Source organism: Ursus americanus, chromosome 21 (genome assembly GCF_024610735.1).
Source record: "Ursus americanus isolate L20-20 chromosome 21, mUrsAme1.1.p, whole genome shotgun sequence".
NCBI classification, from domain to species: Eukaryota; Metazoa; Chordata; class Mammalia; order Carnivora; family Ursidae; genus Ursus; species Ursus americanus.
This window is the reverse complement of record NC_142147.1, coordinates 13,681,768-13,702,612: the sequence shown is the minus strand read 5'-3', so window position 1 is coordinate 13,702,612 and position 20,845 is coordinate 13,681,768. Positions and strand designations below refer to the sequence as shown.

Here is a 20,845-nt window from a genome sequence, read left to right as displayed (position 1 = left end):
ATTTGACCCCCATGTCCCTGCCAGTAAAATAGGAATAATAACACACCCTTCTAAGGCTGCCTCTTACAAATAATTGGCCAGTTTTTGCAGGGCACTTTGAAGAAAATTGCTGTGAAGATGCTCTGCCGGTCCTGGAATTTTCCTTGGTGCAAATATCAAACACACAAGGATGGCCAATGTTCTGATTCTGGCACTTCCAGCCGAACCATTTTCCCCAATTCAGCTGGGAGAGAGAAAGACGGGGGAGGGGCTATGATCACAGCCTGGGCCTGCCTGGAATATTAAAGACAAAACCCTGCCTTTGATGCCTGCCTGCAACGCTTGTTAATTTTAATAGGAAGCGAGCAGAGGCGGGAAGTTTCTGCCTGGCACAGGAAAACAGGCTGAGGCCAAAGAGGATTAGTGTCAACTCAATTTGGATCTTGTGTGGCTTTGAAGTCCTTGGCCCAGTGCTGGACAGAGTTAAAGGACAACTCCTAGATGTCAGCAGGGTGGGAGGCAGGGGGCTGGGAAAAGTGCAGACCTAACGGGCCCCTTGCTTCTCAGCTCAGCCAGGAACAGACAGCCTCTGTCTCATTTTGGGAAACACCTCGGAGTCAACAGTCTCTCAAGCTGGGGAACTTGTGCGGAAGCATCGGATAGTGGTCTCCAACTAACGTGCATGCAGGGACTAGGCAGTTAACTCCTAAGAGTGAAGTAAGCGGATTGTATGTAACAGGGAGTGGTGGGGACTGTGGCAAACACAGTAAGCTTCAGTTGAATATTAAGATTTGGAAATTAGGGTCTAATTTTGTAAGCTCTTTTCTAGGGGATTTATATGAGAAATGTATTGCATTTCATAGGAGACATTGAAAATCTGAAGTGTGTGTGTGTGTGTGTGTGTGTGTGCGTGAGAATGATTACAATTTTTAACTACTGACCAAAGTTGTTTATTATTTTTAAATACTCTTCTCTTGAAAAAACACACTCATAGGCCAGAGCAGGCCATGGGGCCCTGTTTTGTGACCTCTATCTTGGAATTGTAAAGCTTTGGGGGTCCAAAATTGCTTAAAATTCACTGAGGCCTTTGGTTACTAATTTTTAGAGACTTCGGACCAGTCCTTGGTTGAAGCCATCAGAATCACCCAGGGGGAGTCTTTACAAAACACAGTCTGGGGGGGATTCTGAGGCAGTGAGCTTGGAGTGGGAGTCAGGGAGGGTCTCATATTTTTTTTGAACTTGTCAGTTGATTCTGATGTGCAGCCAGGTTGGGGGAATGGTGATCTCATCAGTTCCTCTCAATGATTTTTCATCTTTTTTGAGTCATAAACCCTTTGGAGAAGCTAAAGAAACTTATCAACACTTTGTATAACGAAAAAAAGACGTTCATCCAGAAAAAAGTTTACATACAGTGTCAGAGGGTGTGAGTACTCTCCCACTGAAAAAAGTTTACATACAGTGTCAGAGGGTCCGAGTACTCTCCCACTGAAAAATGTTTACATACAGTGTCAGAGGGTCCGAGTACTCTCCCACTGAAAAAAGTTTACATACAGTGTCAGAGGGTCCGAGTACTCTCCCACTCACAGCCACCAAGTGAAGAACCTCAACAGTACTTGATGCTGGAATCCCATGTACAAGAGTCATAAAAATGGCTTCCAGGGTCTCACTTGTACTCCTCCAGTGACAGGGAGCTCATTACCTTGGTGGTAGCCTATTCTTTTTACAGGAGCATTATTAGCAGAGTTTTGTGGGTTCTTCTGTTTGTTTGGTTAGTTCTTGTAGTTTTTTTTAAAAAAGATTTTATTTATTTATTTGAGAGAGAGAGAGAGAGCACGCGAGCCTGCACGTGTGCCTGAGGTGGGGAGGGCAGGGGGAGAGGGAGAGACAGAATCTTAAACAGACTCCCTACTGAGCACAGAGCTTGACATGGGGCTCAATCCCGTGACCCTGAGATCATGACCTGAGCCGAAATCAAGAGTTAGACGCTTAACCGACTGAGCCACCCAGGTGTCCCTGAAGTTTCTTAAACCAGTTTTTATTCTTGGCTCATCCTATGTCTTGGGGTAGAAGACATCATAAGGTCCTCTGCCTAAAGTAGGTTGAGAGGTGGCTTTTCTTTGCCTTAAACACCTTTAAACTTCAAGGGAGACTCTCCTTTTCCTCATAGTTGAGGTTGGGTGTCCATCATCCCTCCCTCTCTGCATCCACTCTGGGACTTTATAGATTTAATTCAAGCCAAGCCTCTTTGTCTGCATCTGGAGGAAACCTCATTTTGTACTCTGTCATCCTGCTGTCTCTTTGATGGCTTTGGTCATCTGTCCTTGCCTGACACATGTATCTGGGTTTGAATGCAAACACCCTGAAGTGTTCTCACTTACCTTTTATCCCAGGGCTTCTGGAAAAGGGAGCACATGTGCCTGCAAACATGGGCCTGAGTGCATGCCACAAGGAAGCTGGGAAAACGGCATCCTCTTATCAACCCTGCAGGAAGACAGGAATGACTGGCCACTTGTCATTGAATGGACATCCAGTGGGTCTGGCAGGGTCCCACTCAAGCATTCATTCACACATTCATGCCACAAATATTTACCAAGTTCCCAAGGGGCGCCAAGTTCTGGGCTGCATGCTGCAGACAGAGCAACCAATAACACCAAGCAAGTTCTTGCCCTCCAAGAGTTTGTATTTTAATAGTGGAGATAGAAGACTAGCAAGTAAGCCCACCTATGAATAATGACGAGGTGTGATGTGGCATGGGAGATAACTCTAGATATATATTAAGGGAAGCCCAATTCAGACAGAGGAAGTAATCCTTCCACTGAGAGTTGTGGAGTAAGGGTGTTCCAGACAGACAGAACAGCACACACAAGGGTCCTGTGGCTGAAAAGAGTTTGGCTTTTATGAGAAACCCAGAAAAGGCCAATACAGTTACAGAAAGTAACTAAGGGGGAAGAGACAGTTCAAGAGCTTTGATTCAAATGCCGAGAAGGTTCAGTACGTTTCATGAGTGAGTGAAGGAAGCCAGGTCAGAGACAAGAGGGAGCACTGGGGGCTGTGGCAAGCTGGCACACACGTGCCCTGTGTAAATCAAGGAGGGAGCCACCGTTCAGCTCCGGCTAGCCTCACACCTGTGGTGCTGGTATCTGTGAGTCCAGTGTTGCCAGGCCTTTTGATCTTGCAAGAGAATCCTCAAATTTCCATTTTTCTACAAAATCTTCTATTTAAAAAAAAACAAAACACGGAGATCATCACATGTTTGAGGGCCAAATGTGGCCTGCCTGGGTGCTGCCTCATTATAACCCCTGGGCCGGGTAAATCCACAGTAGAGAATCAAAGAATTGTAGAGCAGAGAGTGTCCCCACATTCCTATAGGTAAACTGAGGCCCTAAGTACTCTCAGCTTCCAGCTCTTGCTCTAATGGGTAGTTTCCTGAGAACATGAGCAGTCTTTCAGGCTGATATCCTCTTTGGGCCCCAGGCAAGAACTTAACCATGGGGCTCAGTTTCCTAACTTACAAATAGGTACATTGAGGCCAAGTCTGGCGGCTGCCTGGGGCCACAGCGTGTGGGGGTAATTAGGGTTTGTAAACAACTTTGAAGCTTCTAAGAGTAAGTATCCAGCAAAGTTCAGAAGGGGATTTCAAAGGGCTTATTTCTTCAAGCACCACCACTGTATCTGTCCCAACCTCTCCCCATCTCCCGGGGGCTTTACCCAGGAGGGAAATGAACAGGTGGCTGCCCTCTGCCGAGGGACTCCAGAAAGCCCCTCCGTACATTCATGTCTCCCTACCAACCTGTTCTTTCCTTCCCCCCTTTCCGTCCCCCTTTTCTCCCTTGCGCAAACACGCCGTGAGCCCTTCCAGGTGCCAGTCGCAGTGAGTCGCAGTGAGTCACAGCGCCGGCTCTAGGCATGCAGCCTGGCGACTCCTGCAGCCCAGGGAGTCAGAAACCACACGTGCAGCGCATGTGACAAGACAGAACCTTCAGACAGATGGTTATAGGAGCAAACAACATCTGAGGGTTCAGGCCCCTCACTGCCCCCCTCCCATCCTAAATAAGTGAATGCTTCAGCTGAAACCTGTAGTCAAGCAGGAGTTAGCCAGCGCAGAGTGGAGAGTGGGGGGAGAGAGTCTAGGTAGATGGAGCTTCCACAATCAGGGGCGGGAGGAGGGATGTAAGGGGGCTCCAAGTGTTCATACACCTGAGAGATGCCCGCTGGCAGGGGCCTCAGAGCTCTCGGGACCAGGGGGAGAAGAATTCCTGTCCCCTCAAATGTCCTTCTAGCTAGACTAAGAATCAAATTGACTCGGGACAGATTAATAGGAGAAAATCAAATTTAATAGCGTAGCGATGGGGGAATCCGAACACACGTGCAAATTCCAAAGATGGCCAGGCAAAATGAAGCATGTATGTCATCCTGAACCGAGGGAGAAGTGGGAAGGGGCCTGGGACTTCAGAGTGAAAGAACGCACTTCACGGGACCATAAGAAGAAAAGCAGATGTTTGCCCTGCCATATAGATGAGTCACTCAGATAAAATTTAGCTCTGGTAATAACCCTTATGCTGTAAAAGACCCCCAATTCAGAGTCTTCTAGGTAACTGGAGGAGGGGCAAAGTTTCTCTTGAGCCCGCATGGTCTCAATCGCTTTCAGCTCAAAAAAATCTTCATGCCAAAGTGGCCCATCTCAGGATGACCTGTCCTCGCCCCCTAACAGAGCCCCAGGCTGAGTGGCGGATTTGATCTAAGGAAGTGGACGGGAGCCTGTTCACAGGGGGCCTTTGGAACAAGGGCAAGGACTGACTGACTGATTTTACTTTTTAACTGTTTACCCTGAAGGTAATAGGGTAATAAAAAGTTTCTGGATGTCAACCCAAAGGGAAATGTTAGGATTTGATTGCATTTTTTTTTTTTTTTAAGAACTCAGTGGTTATTTCCTTGGGTTGATCTTCTCAAAGGAAAAGCCTCGCGAACGAATCCCTTCTAATTCTGTTCTTCGGTGATCTCCAAATCCCCCTTCTGCACATCTTCTGTGTCCCAAGACACCAGTTCCTTATCTGGGCAATAGGTACTCTCGTAAATCCACATTTGCAAGGAGAACACTGGCCCCAAGAGGTCATCTGCTAAGGTCATCCAGCCAGGAAGGGGCAGAGTGGGGATCCGAACCCCAGTCTAGCTGTTTCCAAACCCTGGGATCTGTCTACAAGAAGGGCACGATCAAGATAATGACCTACAACCCGGCGATGACCCACCTCCGCCAGGTCCCGAGGCAGAAAAAGCCCCTATCTGTAAAGATCTTCCTGCAAGTGTTGGATGGAGAAAAAAAAATCCCATCTCTAACGTCAGCCTGTGTGTGGAGGTGGTTCCAGGGGCAACTTGGAGGAGCAGCAGCTCTGCTCTGCCTGCGTTTGCATACTAATGAGGCAGGGACGCCAGTGGCTAATTAACGAGGGCCTGACCTCCAGGGTTCTCAGGATGCCAGCTTTTGTCCAAGTCTTTTCTCCTTCAGAGAACACTGAGCTGGTTCCTGGACCGGATGCAGCACAAAAGGGCCTTTCAGGGCCTCCTTTGAATAAAGTGTTCTGTTCCCACCACAGCTTTTTAAAGACTTGGGGAGAAAACAGAAACCCGAGGGACTAAGAAGTTCTGTTCTTCAAGGCTGGGCAGGCGGTGCACTGCGGAGTCCCAGGACAGGACTGCCCTGGGCCAGGCACCGGCAGCTGGCGGCTCAGAGAGGGGGCGGGGGTGCTGGCCTGGGCCTGGGCTGAGTCACGTTCCCAGCTCCCATGGTAAATTATCACCCTTGGTTTACAGCTAGTAAACCCAAAAGAGGACTGGAGTCACTGGGATGGCTCTGGTCCAGATGCACCAGGAGATACAGATCCTATTCTTTGCAGGCCCCAGAAGGGTCCAAAGAGGGCTCAGCCTGGGATTAATGTGTGGGTTTCTCCATAGGAGGGCTATCTGTGGTAGATTTAGACCATTCATATACATGCAGGGAGAGATGACAGAATACAATTGGCTTTTAGAGTAAGTGATAAGATACTTATCTATGCTAACAATAATAGAAATGCAAATTAAAACTACAACCAGTATCATTTAAAAAAAATCTATCTGATTGACAGAGATCCGAAAATGTGAGGTGCATGCTTGCGGAGGCAGTGAGGAGACAGGCATCGCAGCCTGTGGGCCAACGGCAGTAGCGTCCACAGCGGGGAAGGCGTATGGACTTCCACGGAGCACCTCCGCTTGTGGGAAATTATCCTATATATTTATTTACACACTGTGCACAAAGAAGTGGGTGCAATTTGTTGTAATTCTGTTTATAAAAGATTGGAAAAGAACTAACAGTGCGTGACAATGGGGATTGGTTCAAAGAATTCTGACACATCAGTGCAATGGAATTCTAGGCAGCCCTTAAAAATATGAGGTAGCCCCATATGTCCCCATCTAGAAGGACTGTGAAGATACACAGTGTTTACAGGAAAAGCAGAATGGTGTGCACAGCAAGGTACAGGATGCCACCATTTGTGGGGGGAAAGTGGGAAGAGGCTACCTAGACATCCACATTTGTATATGGACTGAATACATCTGCAAGGAGAGGCAAGACACACATAATGGTGGTGGTCACCTCTGAGAGGGGGCCTGGCGAGCTGAGGGTCAGCTCAGCTGGGAGGCGGACATACACTGGAGGCTTGTCTATAGTATTTGAATTAGTTTTACCTTCGGGGTGCTGGCTGGCTCAGTTGGCAGAACACGTGCGTCTTGATCTCAGATTTGTGAGTCTGAGCCCCACGTTACGTGTAGAGATTCCTTAAAAAAAAAAAACAAAACCAAAAAAACCACACTAGGGTGAATTACTTTTGCCATATTACTTTTCTAAAAGGAAAGAAAGGAAGCGAAGAAGGGAGGGAGGCAGGAAGGAAGAGAGATGGAGGGATGGAGGGAGGGAGGAAAAAGAAAGAGAAAGGGAGGAAGGACAAAGGAAGAAACAAAGTGTAGAAAGGCAAAAAGAAAAAAAAAAGCTCATTGGCAATCCTGCCACACTAATAAGATTTTGGCTTATGACTTTCTATTGTTTCTGAATTAATTTCAAAGTTAAAGAAAATTCACAAGAATGATACAAAGAACTCACGCATACCTTTTATTCCAACCTGCATGTTGTCACATTTCTCTCTCTCTCTCTCTCTATATATATAAATATATTAATCATTTGAGACTAGGTTGTCCCTTTATTGCCAAATACTTCATTATGTATCTCCGGAAAACAAGGATATTAATTTACACAGCCATAGTACAATCAACACAGTCAGGAAGTTTCACGTTGATGCAGTCCTATTATCTAGTCTACACCAATACTCTCACTCATGTGCTTGACTGCAATTTTTCCTTCTGCTCCAGGATCTGCTCCAGGGCCACAGGATTACATTGAGCCGCCATGGGTTTTTATCCTCCTTTCATCTAAAATATCTGCCTCTCTTTTTCTTTTCTTTTTTTTTTTTTTAAAGATTTTTTATTTATTTATTTGACAGAGATAGAGACAGCCAGTGAGAGAGGGAACACAAGCAGGGGGAGTGGGAGAGGAAGAAGCAGGCTCATAGAGGAGGAGCCCGACGTGGGGCTCGAACCCGGAACGCCGGGATCACGCCCTGAGCCGAAGGCAGACGCTTTAACCGCTGTGCCACCCAGGCGCCCCCTGCCTCTCTTTTTCTTTCATGACCTTGACATGTTGGAGGGGTACCGTCCTGTCATTTTGCAGAACGCCCCTCAGGGTTTGCCTGATGTGTCCTCAGGCGTAGGTTCAGTCTTGGCCGTTCAGGGAGCAACCCCGCGGATGTGATTCTGGGTCCTCAGTGCATCTGGTCAGCACGCCCGTGATGTCACTGCATCCTGTAATTGGTGTCACACAACCATTTTTAAAACATAGAAATTAAATTACATTCAACAAGCTACTTTGTAACCTTTGTCCCTTCCCAGTGATATGCTGTGACCATCTTTATTTTAAAATTTATTTTTATTTATTTTTGAAGAGATAATATAGTCAGATGGTTCAAAATTTAAAGGCAACAAAAGGGGAAGCAGTGAAAAGTCTCTCTCTCTCCCCTGAGCCAGCCCTGTTTTCCTTCTCTGAGCAACAACGATTCCCTGGTTTTTGTGTCTCCTTTGGCTGGTATTTTATATACGCATCTGATGAGAGGCCAGTGCGGCCAGTGCGTGGTGACCATCTTAATGAGCAGCAGGCAGAGGGGTCCCCATTCACATTGTTGTTTTAGGAGGGTGGCCAGAGGCCTGCAGTATCCCAGGATCTTTTAAGATGCTCCTTTTTTTTTTTTTTTTTTAGATTTTATTTATTTATTTGAGAGACGGGGAGAGAGTACATGCACACATGGGGGGGTTGCAGAGGGAGAGGGAGAAGGAGACTCCCTGCTGAGCAGGGAGCCCAATGCGGGGCTTGATCCCAGGACCCTGAGATCATGACCTGAGTGGAAGGCAGACACTTAACCGACTGAGCCACCCAGGCACCCTGAAGAGGCTCCTTTCGTTTCTTCTAGAAACAGACAGGTTTCTCCTGGAGCCCAGCCTGATGGATGAGCTCAACCTCCTCGCTCAGGGCTCCTCTGCCCCAGGAATTCCTGCCCTGCTGAGACACTGTCACCACCACAATCCTCGCCCAGTCCTGTCCTGCCTCATTGCCTGTAACTGTGGGAACAGGCCCTTTATATGCACAATGTCATCTTCAAAGTGCTTTTGGCTTGTTAATTGGCCACAATTCACATTAAGATGACTAAAGATCCCACACATGCCCAACAGGGAAGGGCTGATGTCACTGGCCTTGGGAACACCTTGCTGGCACCTCACTGTGGAGAGGCCCCCAGCGGCTCTGAGTGATAGCCAGTCCTGGGAGAGGACCCCGGCTTTCCCACTTTACTGCATCTCTGGGAGCCTCAGTTTCTTTGGTCGGTGAAATGGAGGTGATAATAGGGTTGTCAGGAGGCCTCATCATATGATGTGGCTGGTGCGGGGTGGCTCTCCGTAAATGTTGGTTCCCTTCACACTTGGAGTCACTTCCTCCACAGGGTATTCCTCATCATCTTTCCTCTAACCTCCAGAACATTCCATACGTTCCTCTTTTAACCCTGATCCCTTCTCTGCCTTGTATTAGGGTGAACTGTGCCCCTGCTGCGTCCGTTAAGTCATTGAACATGGGGCTTACGTGCAAGGCATCCTTACGCCTCTCGGCAGGAAGTCCGGGGCCGGTGTGAAATTCAGTCAACGTGTGTGCCCGAGAGGCAGGACCAGCACTGTACAAGAACAAAGGGCCCTAGAGCCCCACTCTGTGGGCGCAGCCCCAGTCCCGTCATTAATTAGCTATGGGACCTTAGGTGAGCTACTTACCTCTTCATGCCTGGGAGTCTTGACCTGTAAAAGGGGAATAATTAATAACAGCACCAACATCATAAGCTTGTTGCAAAGATTAAATAAGTTAATGTGCACAGAACAGTAGCTGCCACATGGTAAGAGTTTTATAGCTGTTGGCTCTTGTTAGACCAGCATCCATCAAAGGCCCTTTCTCCTGGTGTGGCCTCCATACATGTTTGTTAAGCTGAACTGAAAAGACAGGATCCCCCATTCCGTCCTCGCAAATACACACACTTGGCAGGTTTTCTGAAATGCCACCGTTCCTAGTTCATTCTTGGGAGTTCAGGTATTCTACCTTTTTAAAAATGCGAATGTTGATTTCAAATGATAGTCCAACACTTTCTGTGTGAAAGGCTTTGTACAGGAATACCGCTCTGAGGCTGCTCTCCAAGCATATCGTTAAGGGTAAGGAGCAAAATATAAAAGCATGTGTCTAGTGGGCTACCATCTATGGAGGGAACAAAAACTAGGGAGAAAGGTTTATCTGGGAAGAGAGGACTTACTTATGCAATCACAGATCGTCTTCAGGAGGAGATCCAGGAAACTGGTCTCAGGAGGGTCTCTAGGGAGGGGATCATATGGCAAGTCCTATGGGGACTTCCTTTTCATTGTATATTCTTTAAAAATATATTCTTTTGTACCATGGTAAAATATACATAACTTAAATGTTACCTTCTTAAAAAGATTTTATTTATTTATTTGAGAGAGAGAGAACAAGCGGGGAGAGGGACAAAGAGAGAGGGAGAAGCAGGCTCCCCACTGAGCAGGGAGCCCAATGCGGGGCTCAATCCTTGGACCCCGGGATCATGACCTGAGCCGAAGGCAGACGCTTAAACTGACTGAGCCACCCAGGAGCCCTAAATGTAACCTTTTTAACCATTTGTAAGTATACAATTCAGTGGCATTAAACACATTTACAATGTTAACTAGCCATCACCACCATGTCGGGAACTTCTTCCTCATCCCATACGGAAACTATACCATTAAACAATAACTCCCCATTCTGCCCCCTCCACACCCCCCACCCCTGGTGACCTCTAGTCCACTCTGTCTCTATGTATTTGCCTATTCTTGTGGCTCATGTAAGTGGAACTATACAATATTTGTCCTTTTGTGTCTGGCTTATTTCACTTGGCCTAATATCTTTAAGGTTCCTCCATGTTGAAGCATGGAGGCAGTCCTTTTTAGGACTGAATATTGAATGAATATGAATTTTACTGATTTATCCATTCATCTGTTGATAGCTACTTGGGTTGTTACCCCTTTTTTTGCTATCGTGAGTAATGGTGTACAAACACTGTTGGACAAATACACTGTTGGAGTCCCTGTCTTCAATTCCTTTGGGTATATCCCCAGAAGAGGAATTTCTGGATCATACGGTCATTCTATGTTTAATGTTTTGAGGCATCATCCTACTGTTTTCCACAGTGGCTGCACCATTTCGCATCCCCACCGACAGGGCACGAAGGTCCAATTTCTTCACATCTTTGTTATAAACATATCCTTTTATATCTTTTAATTTGATAGGGTATCAAAGTATTACCACTTTAATAATATATTAAATATTCCAAGAAGCCAGCATTCTAAAGAGGTGAGGTGCATAAGTGGACAAAAGAGTGATGATGAAACAGGCAGCAGGCCTGTATTTAGCAGGAACGCATGACTGAGAATCCAGATTGTTGAATTCGAGTATTGATTCTGCATTATATTGGCTGCATTGTCACACCCCCTCTTTGGGACGTGGTTTCCTCAGAGGTCAGATGGAAGTGTTGCATGAGGCCCTCCTGAGCTCCCTTCCTGCCGTAGCTGCCAAGGAGCCCACACAGAGAGGTCCTAAGAGCAGCGGGGACAATGCGTCCCTCCAGGTAGATTCCTGGTTTGCATCTCCCACTCCCTTGCCTGCTGGCTTCCACTGGCTTAGGTGATGCAGGAGACCGGAGGGAGGGAGGAGAGCACGGTGGGGGTCTTTATTGCTCAGCCCCCTCCTTGCGCTGCCACCTCAATGAAAGCAGCTCCAGCCAGGTGCCCCTTCGCTAGGCTCCTGAAACATGGTTCCCTCCCCTGGGGGAGGCTTAGGAGTGGTGCGTTAGTTTCCCAGGGCTGCCATGACAACATACCATAGACTGGGTGGCTTCAACAACAGAAATGCATTCTCTCACAGTTCTGGAAGCTAGTGGTCTGACATCAAGGTCTCTGTAGGACTGGTTCCTTCTGAGCGCCATGAGAGGGGAATCTGGTCCATGTTCTGCCCTCGCTTCCGGGGTTTGCTGGCCATCTTTGGCTTGAACAGCATCGCCCTGATCTCTGCCTTCGTCTTCATGTGGCATCCTCTCTGTGCGTCTATGTCCAAATCTCCCCCTTTTGTAAGGACACCAGTCATGTGGACGATGATCCCATAATGACCTCTCTTAAACTTGATGATCTCTGCAAAGACCCTTGCCAAATAAGGTCACATTGTGAGGTTCTGGGGGTGAGGACTACAACATACCTTTTTGGGGGGAGAAGGGACACAATTCAGTCCATACTGGGTGGTCACAGCTTCCGCTGCTGCCTCCTGCCATTGTGTTGGTTTCCCAAGTCCTGCCCACATTTCTGTAAATAGTCCCTTGGTTCAGTTTCTCACAATCCTGATTGAGAATGTGCCTCTGTGTCCTGCAGGGACCTGTCAAGCCTTAGCATCCTGGCCAGTTTGCTTTTGCCTTATTCTTCAAAAAAAAAAAAAAAAAAAAAAAAAAAAAAAAGCCCTGATCTTTGTTTCCTGGTGTTGCTTCTGGAGAATTCGGCAGGTAAGAGGAAGAACTTCTGTGTGTGTGTTGCGGGGGGGGGGGGTGGAGTTCAAAATACATCGCATCTGCAGTCTCCTTAAGCAAGAAGTCATGGTAAAGTGTGTCCACACACTCCAAGGAAGCCTTGAAGGGTCCACCTGGCGGTGTTCAGCATAAAGAAGCTATGGAAGGATGAGGCTCCATCACTGAATACCCAAGAAGCTGACACGGGAAGAGTCAGGAAGCCAATCTGTCTGTTTCTACAGAGAGACTGATATGTGGCTCAGTACAGTATCATGAGTAAGGGGTTATTTATGTAAGTTTACATTAAAAATATATAATATAAACAGATTTATGTAAATAACATAGAATAAGTAAGAGATTTCAGAGAATCGTGTGAGTTGTGGGCAGTCATGGGAAGTATTCAAACAGGGGCTGGATGGTCAAAGGCCGGGGCGGCCGGGGCTGATCTCTCCCCTTTCCTACTGGGAAATGCCATGATCATAGAAACGGGACTTGGAATTTCTTTAGCCTGCTCTGCCCCCTGAAAATATGGGGCTCATATCTGCAAAGCTGCACGGGGCTTTCAGCTACAAGAATTTATACCACGGTAGAAAAACTCAAACTTCCAGAGCAGGTGCCCCAGCCGCTGGCTTCCCACCCAAATGGGTAATTACTAAAGCTGAGTCAAGCCTCAGCCAGCGTCTGATGCTGCCCACACCCAGGTACGGCTCCAGGGGGCTATAAAGAGCACACTCCTTGGAAACTGGAACAGACTCCAGCTATCGGCTTTGATGTGCACCCTGGGGGCAGGCTGGGCTGGGAGCCGGTTCCTCTGCTCCTTGGGTGTTGGGCTTACCTCTTGGGTGCCGTGGTCTCCTCTAATTTCAAAATCATTCGAAGGTTCCCGGTCCTTGTCTGGCAGAGACGGCTTGTCGCTGCCAGCAACAACTCTGGTCACGCCTTCCGATCGATACCATTTACTACTGTGGGCTTGGCAGGTGTTGATGAAAGCAGGAGTTTTTCATCAGTCATGAGTAGATTTGTAGATTAAAAAAAAAATCACATCAGTTACATAGGTATTTCAGAATGAGAAGCTTATGCTTCAAGCCAGAGGATGCTGGAAAGAACATCAACAAAAATTAATCGAAATGTGTTTCTTTGAATGAATTGTTTGGCAAGGCTATTATATTTGAATCCTGCTAGACCAAATCTTTTCTTTATTTTCCTAAAGAGTCTTTAAATACAACTTACCCCATAGGTCTTTACATAATTGAAGACGTGACGCACAGCATTGCTTTATTGTTGTTTATTAAAAAAAAAAATGACGTCCCGGTCCTCCTCTGTGTGCAAATGGTAATCCATTCCCCATAGCTTCTTTTCTTCGGGAGTCTCTGGCTCACCCAGAATCATATTCGGAATCATGTCCAGAATCTCAGGCATGGTCTTGTGAGTGTCATGGTGCAAAACAAGAAAAAAAAGAGACACCCCTTCTCACTGCTTATTAGTACAAAACCATACAATCTCTCTTGAATTTGTCAGTGGGGAGAAGTTATGTAGGCCAATAGTAGGGGGTGAGAGAGATAAAGCAGGGTAATGAGAGAGTGAGCCTGGGGGCTCAGCGTAGGCCTCTCTGAGGAGGGGGCCATTGAGTTGCCATCTGATTGACAGATGGGAGCCAGGTTGACAAGACCTGGGGGCAGAGCATTCCAGGTGGTGTAGCAGGTATATACAATGTGATATTGATTTATTTGAATTAGACCATCATTCATTCATCAGATATTTAAAGAGTGCCCACTAGGCGCCAGGAACTGCTGAAGGTGCTTGGGTGATGTTAGGCTGGAGAGGGCAAGAACGTTGCACAACAGTCCCGGTGTCTTTTGCCCCGGCTGCCTGGCTCTTACTCCTGGGCTGGCGTCTCAGCCTCCCCTGCAGAGTTGGCCTGCTTTACTCCTTGACGCCTGATGAAAGGCGCCTGACCCAGGACTTGGCCTGTGGTTCTCCAGTGATGGACAAATCTCTCTGACTCAGGCATTCAGGATGAGGAAGTTCATTTTTTCAGCAAACAGAAGTCACATTCTCCATGATCAGTTCTTCCGAGGGATAAAGTCATATTTCTGCTTCTACCTGCCTGACTTCTACTTCTCTCTCTTTCTCTTTAGGTGGGGGTGGGAGGGTTGCTAGTTATTGGGCTCCCCTATCAGAAGTGGCCACCTTCTGACAGGGGGGCCACCTGATAGACACCTGCAGAACTTGGATTTGAGTGTGGAGAGCCAGGCAAAAAACAAGTAAAGAAATAAATTAGCTATTCTCAGAAAGAGATAAACGCTTTGAAGAAAATCAAGCAGCTAGGGGGAGAGAGAGAGAGCTGGGACACAGGGCAGGCCTCTCCGAGGAGAGAGGTATTGAGTTGAGACCTAACTGACATGTGGGAGCCAGACTTGACAAGTTCTGGGGGCAGAGCATTTCAAGTGGAGAGAGCTCCAAGTGCAAAGGTCCTGAGGTGAGGTCACACTTGGTGTGTTGGGATGGTTCAGACACTAGAGCTCTGTAGGCCAAGTTAGGATTTTGGATTTTATTTACTGTGTAACGGGAAGCCATTCAAGGGTTTTATGTATGTGACTTAAAAACTGATTAAACATTTTTTAAAATTTCAGTTTCAATTTAGATTTAAAAAAATTTTTAAAAATCTACTTCCTAGAGGCTTAATTTACATACAATAAAATTATTTAAAATGTACAGTTTGAAGAGTTTTGACAGATACATACATCTATGTAACCACCACCACAATCAAAAGATATAACATTCATACCACCCCAAAAAGTTTCCTTGTGCCCCTTTACAGTCAATTCTACCCCCCATGACCATCCCGATCCCTAGCACTATGCGAGACTGCAGACTCTTCATCCAGCCCCCCTGATGGGACCATCTTACATCATCACCGTATGTCTGTCAAAAACATGACACTGACATTGGTACAACATTAACCCAAACTATAAACTCTAGTCGGACTCCCCAGTCTTCTCTCTGATGTTCTTTTTCTCCTCCAAGATCCAATCCAGGATTGCGTTTCCTAATCTCGTGTCCTGAATCTCGTCCATTCTGTGACAGTTTCTTAGTTTTTCTTTGCTTTTCATCATCTCAGCAGTTTTGAGGCATACTGGCCAGGTGTTTTGTAGACTATCTCTCATTTTGGGTTATCTCTTGTTTTCTCGTGATCAGACAGGGCTTACGGGTTTCAGGGGAAAGTACCACAGAGGTGAAATGCCTTGCATGGTAACGTGACTTCACCTCATCCATCTTGATGACCTGGTTAAAATGGTGTTTACCAGGTTTCCTACCAGTTTGGTGACATGTGTGGGCGGTGGGGGGTGGGGTAGAAGAAAACTGGAGTTGAAATTAGTTTCTGCATCTGTAAAATGGGGACAATATTACCTATCTCATAGCGTTATTGTGAGGATTAAGGGACATAATAACACAAGTAAGGAATTTAGCATCTGGTACATAGTAGGTGCTCAACAGGTGTTAGCTTCTGCTATTACTATGAGCAGTAGTGGTGGTACATTTTCTCCTGTCTACCTTCCAGAAGGAGCAGTTTCTGGTTTTTTATATGTGACATGCTGCTATGTAAGTGGCCCGGAATAGGATTCTTCACTTCCTCACTGCTCACATGTGAGAAATGGGCTAACAGGACCCCCAGATGGACAGCCTCACTCCCATCGCCCACGGCACACCCATCCTGGAGTCAGGTGATGGGGGTCAGGTGACGAAGGGTTGAAGGAGGGGCCCCCTGGAAAGGCTGCTTGTGCAGTGTTCTCACAGAGCTGGACCCTGTGCTGCCTGCTCTGCTCCAGTGGTCTCTGGCCCCTGCCCCTCTGTGTGTTGGGGAGAGATCCTAATGGCCATTCCCCTTAATTGGGGGTAAACTTAAGACCGGGGTCCTTTATAGGTAGGTTCTGGGGCAACAGGGTGGGGAGGGGCTGTGGATCTGGATCTCTGAAATTCACGGACATCCTCCACTCTCACACTACGTTATTTTATTTTTTTTAAAGATTTCATTTATTTATTTATTTATTTGAGAGACAGAGCACAAGTGGGGGCAGAGGGAAGTGCAGAGGGAGAGGGAGAAGCAGACTCCCTGCTGAGCAGGAAGCCTGACGTGGGGCTTGATCCTAGGACACTGAGATCGTGACCTGAGCCAAAGGCAGACGCCCAACTGACTGAGCCACCCGGGCGCCCCACACGATACTTTACTTTAAAGTGTGTGTTTAGGGTGCCTGGGTGGCTCAGCTGTTAAGCGTCTGCCTTCGGCTCAGGGTGTGATCCTGGCGTTCTGGGATCGAGTTCCGCATCAGGCTCCTCCCCTGGGAGCCTGCTTCTTCCTCTCCCACTTCCCCTGCTTGTGTTCCCTCTCTGGCTGGCTGTCTCTCTCTGTCCAATAAATAAATAAAATCTTAAAGAAAAATAATAATAAAATAAAAATAAAATGGACTCCTTCCGCATGAGGTGTGGGAATCTGCATAAAAAAATAATAAAGTGTGTATGTTTATTACAAAAGTACAAGCTTGCTGTGAGAACAGCAAACACCACCGTGCACAAAAGAAAAGTCAAAAGTCCTCCTCCAGCCGGCCCCCTGCCGCAGCCCACTCTCCAGAAGTCACCTGGTAACTGATAGCTGGAGGCCTTCTGCCCAGAGGGGCCCTCTCACGAGGCCTGCTCCAGGCCTGTAATTCAGAGTCCTGAAGTGCACGAACCTCCGTTCTTTACACCTGCACACCCTCTAGTGGGGCTGCTTCACATAGCTTCACACAGTGAGGTGAGGACATGGAGGGTGTGGGAGAGGGCAGGTGTGGCCCAGGGAAGTCAGCATTCCAAGTGGGGTCTCACCTAGTTTCCACCAGACCTTGTCTAGCTAGGTGGGTTTTTTCCCACCCCCGGGGCTGAGAGGGAACCAGAAACAATGCTACTAGCTAAAAAAAAGAAAAAAAGAAAAAAAAAAAAGACACCAAATTTATTACAGTAACGACCTTACCAAGTCAAAGGCAGCCTTCTCACCAAGAGGGAATCATAAAAAGCTCATAATAATCATAATAACCGTTTATGGGAGCCCTTATTAAGGCAGGGCATTGTTTTACTTATATTAATTTGTATAATTATCATGACACTCCCCAGAAGAGGTACTCCAGATATTTCTCTTTTCTAGAAGAGGACGCTGGTGCTTGGGAAGTTCACTGCAGGAGACAGTACGGTACATGCAATGGTTCATAGCTCAAGGCCCGGAGCCAGACCACCTGGGTGTGCCATCCTGGTTCTGCCACTTACCAGCCGTGTGACCTTGGGCTTGGGTGGTCCAACCTCCCGTGACTCAGTTTCCATTCTTGTAAAATGGGGATGATGATAGAATCTGCCTCAGAGGGTGGCTGTGAGGATTAGGTGAGTAAGTGTGTATGTCAAGTACCTGGCACAGAGAAGGCACTCAATAAATACGAGTGTAAGGATTAAATGATGGGCCCGAGTCTCAGTGCGTGACTGATGGGGGAGGGATATGAACTCAGGTCTTCATACTTCGAGACTTGTAGGCTCACCCACTAGGTAATGCTGCTAACCTAGAGTCCACCAGCAACTCCCCACAAGTCCTGGGTCCTCAGGAGCCCCAGGTCTCACTAATGTGAAGATGACAGTGGTCCCCTCGGAAGAGCCAGTGATTCCAGCAGGATCACCAGAGGTAGAGAAGACTTGGACTGTTGGTAGGAGAGTCATCTCTGGGCCAGCCTCTCCTGGCTGTTGTTCCTTTCTCCTTGCAGGAGAGCCTCCCCAAGTCCCCTTCTCCGATTAGTGTTTGTCAAGGAGAATGGGGATTATCTAGCCTTCTTTTTTTTTTTTTTAAAGATTTATTTATTAATTTATTTATTAGACAGAGACAGCCAGCGAGAGAGGGAACACAAGCAGGGGGAGTGGGAGAGGACACTATACTGTCCTCCTAGTGGAGGAGCCTTATGTGGGGCTCAATCCCGGAATGCCAGGATCACGCCCTGAGCCTAAGGCAGATGTTTAACGACTGTGCCACCCAGGCGCCCCGATTATCTACTGTTCTGGTGATCCTTGCTGATCCTAACTAGGACGTGATCTAAGGACTCAAATAGCTCCAACATGGCGAATAATGTGATTGCCAGGGGACCCATGAAAGGGTGGCTACCTCCTAAATGTGGGAGCAGACATGACTGTCTGGAGTGGTGACATCCAACCTGTCTCCCAAGATGGGAGGGAGTTATAAAGTGAGGGAAGGACTTCCTAGGCAGGCAGAGGGCCAATGTGGGCAAAGGCAGGGAAACTAGAGACAGCAATGAAGAAGGGATCGAGGTTGAGGCAAGACAGAGGTGGCAGAAGAGGAAGCTTGCAGAGGCCAGTGGTGGTCAGAATTTGATCTCCATAAGCTGTCAAAGTGCTTGAACTTTCTTTGGTTGAAACTGGGGTGTCAGTGAAGAGTCATGAAGGGAGGAGGTGACAGTGGAAAAGTTTTGTCATCTGTGGAATGGGCTAACAATAGCCACCTGCCTCACAGGGTTATTACAGAATTAAGTGAGCCGTTCCACATGAAGTACTTAGAAATGGTGGCACGTAGAAAATGAAATGTTAGTGATGCTGCTGCTGCCGCCTGTAATGTCCTGTTAGGAAGAGAAACTATAAAGGTGGAGGCCACCAAGGTGGTCCATAGAGTGAGTGAGGCTTTGCTGGGTGGATGGAGGCCAAGGCCAGCCTTACATGGAAATCCAGTAAGCCATGGACTTGTCTGCCTGCTAAAGAGTAAAACCCAAGCTCCTTGGTGTGGCTCATGGCCTCAGGTGATGTGACCTCTTTCTCACTCACTAGGTTCCAGCCACGTTGTCTTCTTTCTGATCTTGGAACATATCCAACCCGGGCCTTTTCCTTTATTGCCCCTTTCCCCACATCTTCTAATGGCTGCTGCTTTCTTGTCATCAAGATCTTAGATCAAATTTCTTCTGAGAGCCTTTCCCTGAACCCATCCATCACAACAGCCTCATGACCAGAAAAAATGATCTTATTTGCTTTCATGTGTAAGGTTTGTTGTCCCTTACCTCCCCTAGGTTGTAAACTCCACAGGGGCACCAATTACACCTTCCTTGTCCACCACTGTTTTCATAGGTCCTTGAACACTGCCCGGCATAGGGAGACTGCCTGAAAACTGAAGGCCCAAAATGATCTCTGTTAGAGATTCATTCCTTTCAAGCTGTTTGTGGGAAATGTGGCCTGTCAAGTTGGGATCAGCATTAGCAAAGTAGATTCAGTTTGCTGACAACTTTGTGGAGGTAGACTCTGGGGGTGGAGGGGAAGGATACTTCACAAAACAAATTAGTTCCGATGGACGAGGGCAGGGGGACAAGCCAGGGCATTTTCTACTATGAGGCTGTTGGGGAACTGTTACGAACTGTGGTGTCCTGACGGACGACAGAGGATGTGGTGGGGCAGAAACGGGCTGGGGGAACTCAGAGGGAAGGCCTATCAGAGGGGCTGCAGAGGGCCATTGTCTCAGGTCTTACGTTCCATCAAGGTCCTCAAATTTAGTCTTATGACATGATCTCCAAAGGAGGTTACACCTAGTCACAGACAAGACAGAAGGCTTTAAGAAAGATGCTCATTTGTACAGCTGTGATTACAGAATCCAAGTAACAAGAATATTCTAGAACTCATCTTTCAGCATCTGACACAGTTATTTTCCTTCTTCCTGTCTTCACTCGGCTTCCAGAACACTATACTGTTCTGGTCCTACTTCCTCAACGGCTGCTCCTTCTCAGTTTCCTCTGTTGGTTCCTACTCATCTCATCCCTCACTTCTGAATGTCTATTTCTAGAAGGCGGCCAAAGGGAGAACTCAGGGCCTTTGCACCTGCTGAACACTCTTCCCCAAGACTGGCTCTCTCGCTTTCAAGTCCTTACTTAAATGTCACCTGTCAGTGAGGTCTCTTCCCTACCACCCTATGTAGTACTCCACTCTCTCCAATCCTCTAACCCTCTTCCCTCCTTTAACTTTATGGTTCTCAACACCAAACGACCATTTCTTGTTTAGTGCTTGTCTCTGCTGACTAGTAAGCGCCAGGAGATGTCCAGGAGAACTCCAACAGAGCAGTGAACATACTAGTTCACTGCTAAACCTCTATTGTCTGGAACAAATAAGTCATAGCATATTTGAATGACTGTTGGGAAGTTTTGTGACTTCAATTTTGTATATTTCCATTTAAAAATATATAGGGAATTTTATAAGGGGGGGGCTGGACTACTTAAATATGACATGATTTTTATTTATTTGGAAAGGACTGGTATAGTTAGTGCAGGTAACTGCTGTGGTTTGCCTCGACTAACAGCTAAATCAAAAGGCAGAGCAGCCACTCAAGACACCTTTCCTGAACTCATGACCCTTTGGGAGTGGGGTACCTGTGTGTGGAAATCTGCAGGGGTGCAGCTTGGTTGTGGCGCTAGGAGATGTCCCGGGGGTGCAACGGCTCAGACACGTTCGCACAGTGGGCTCGAACTAGGTAAAATTACAACCGCAAAATACGCGACTCCACCAGACATAAACAACTTCAGTCTCCGCCCAGCGCGAGGCTCGACCACGCAGCCGCAGAAGGACCTGGGCGGAGCCTGCGCAGCCGCAGAAGAGGCTAGGTGGGC

The 20,845-nt window shown here is 47.3% G+C and overlaps 1 long non-coding RNA gene across 4 annotated transcripts; it reads right to left on the bottom strand.

Annotated features, from left to right (window-relative positions):
- Positions 1–6,663: 6,663 nt before the first annotated feature.
- Positions 6,664–20,845, bottom strand: LOC123798426 (uncharacterized). 4 transcript variants are annotated; one of them, XR_015728029.1, is made up of 5 exons: positions 13,018–20,845; positions 11,511–11,828; positions 9,370–9,393; positions 7,674–7,863; positions 6,664–7,447 (listed from the first exon to the last, which is right to left on the bottom strand). It is a non-coding gene; the product is annotated as an uncharacterized LOC123798426 (long non-coding RNA). The 4 variants fall into 4 exon arrangements; XR_015728030.1 differs by having other exon boundaries at positions 11,511–13,278; positions 13,413–20,845; XR_015728028.1 differs by having other exon boundaries at positions 11,511–20,845.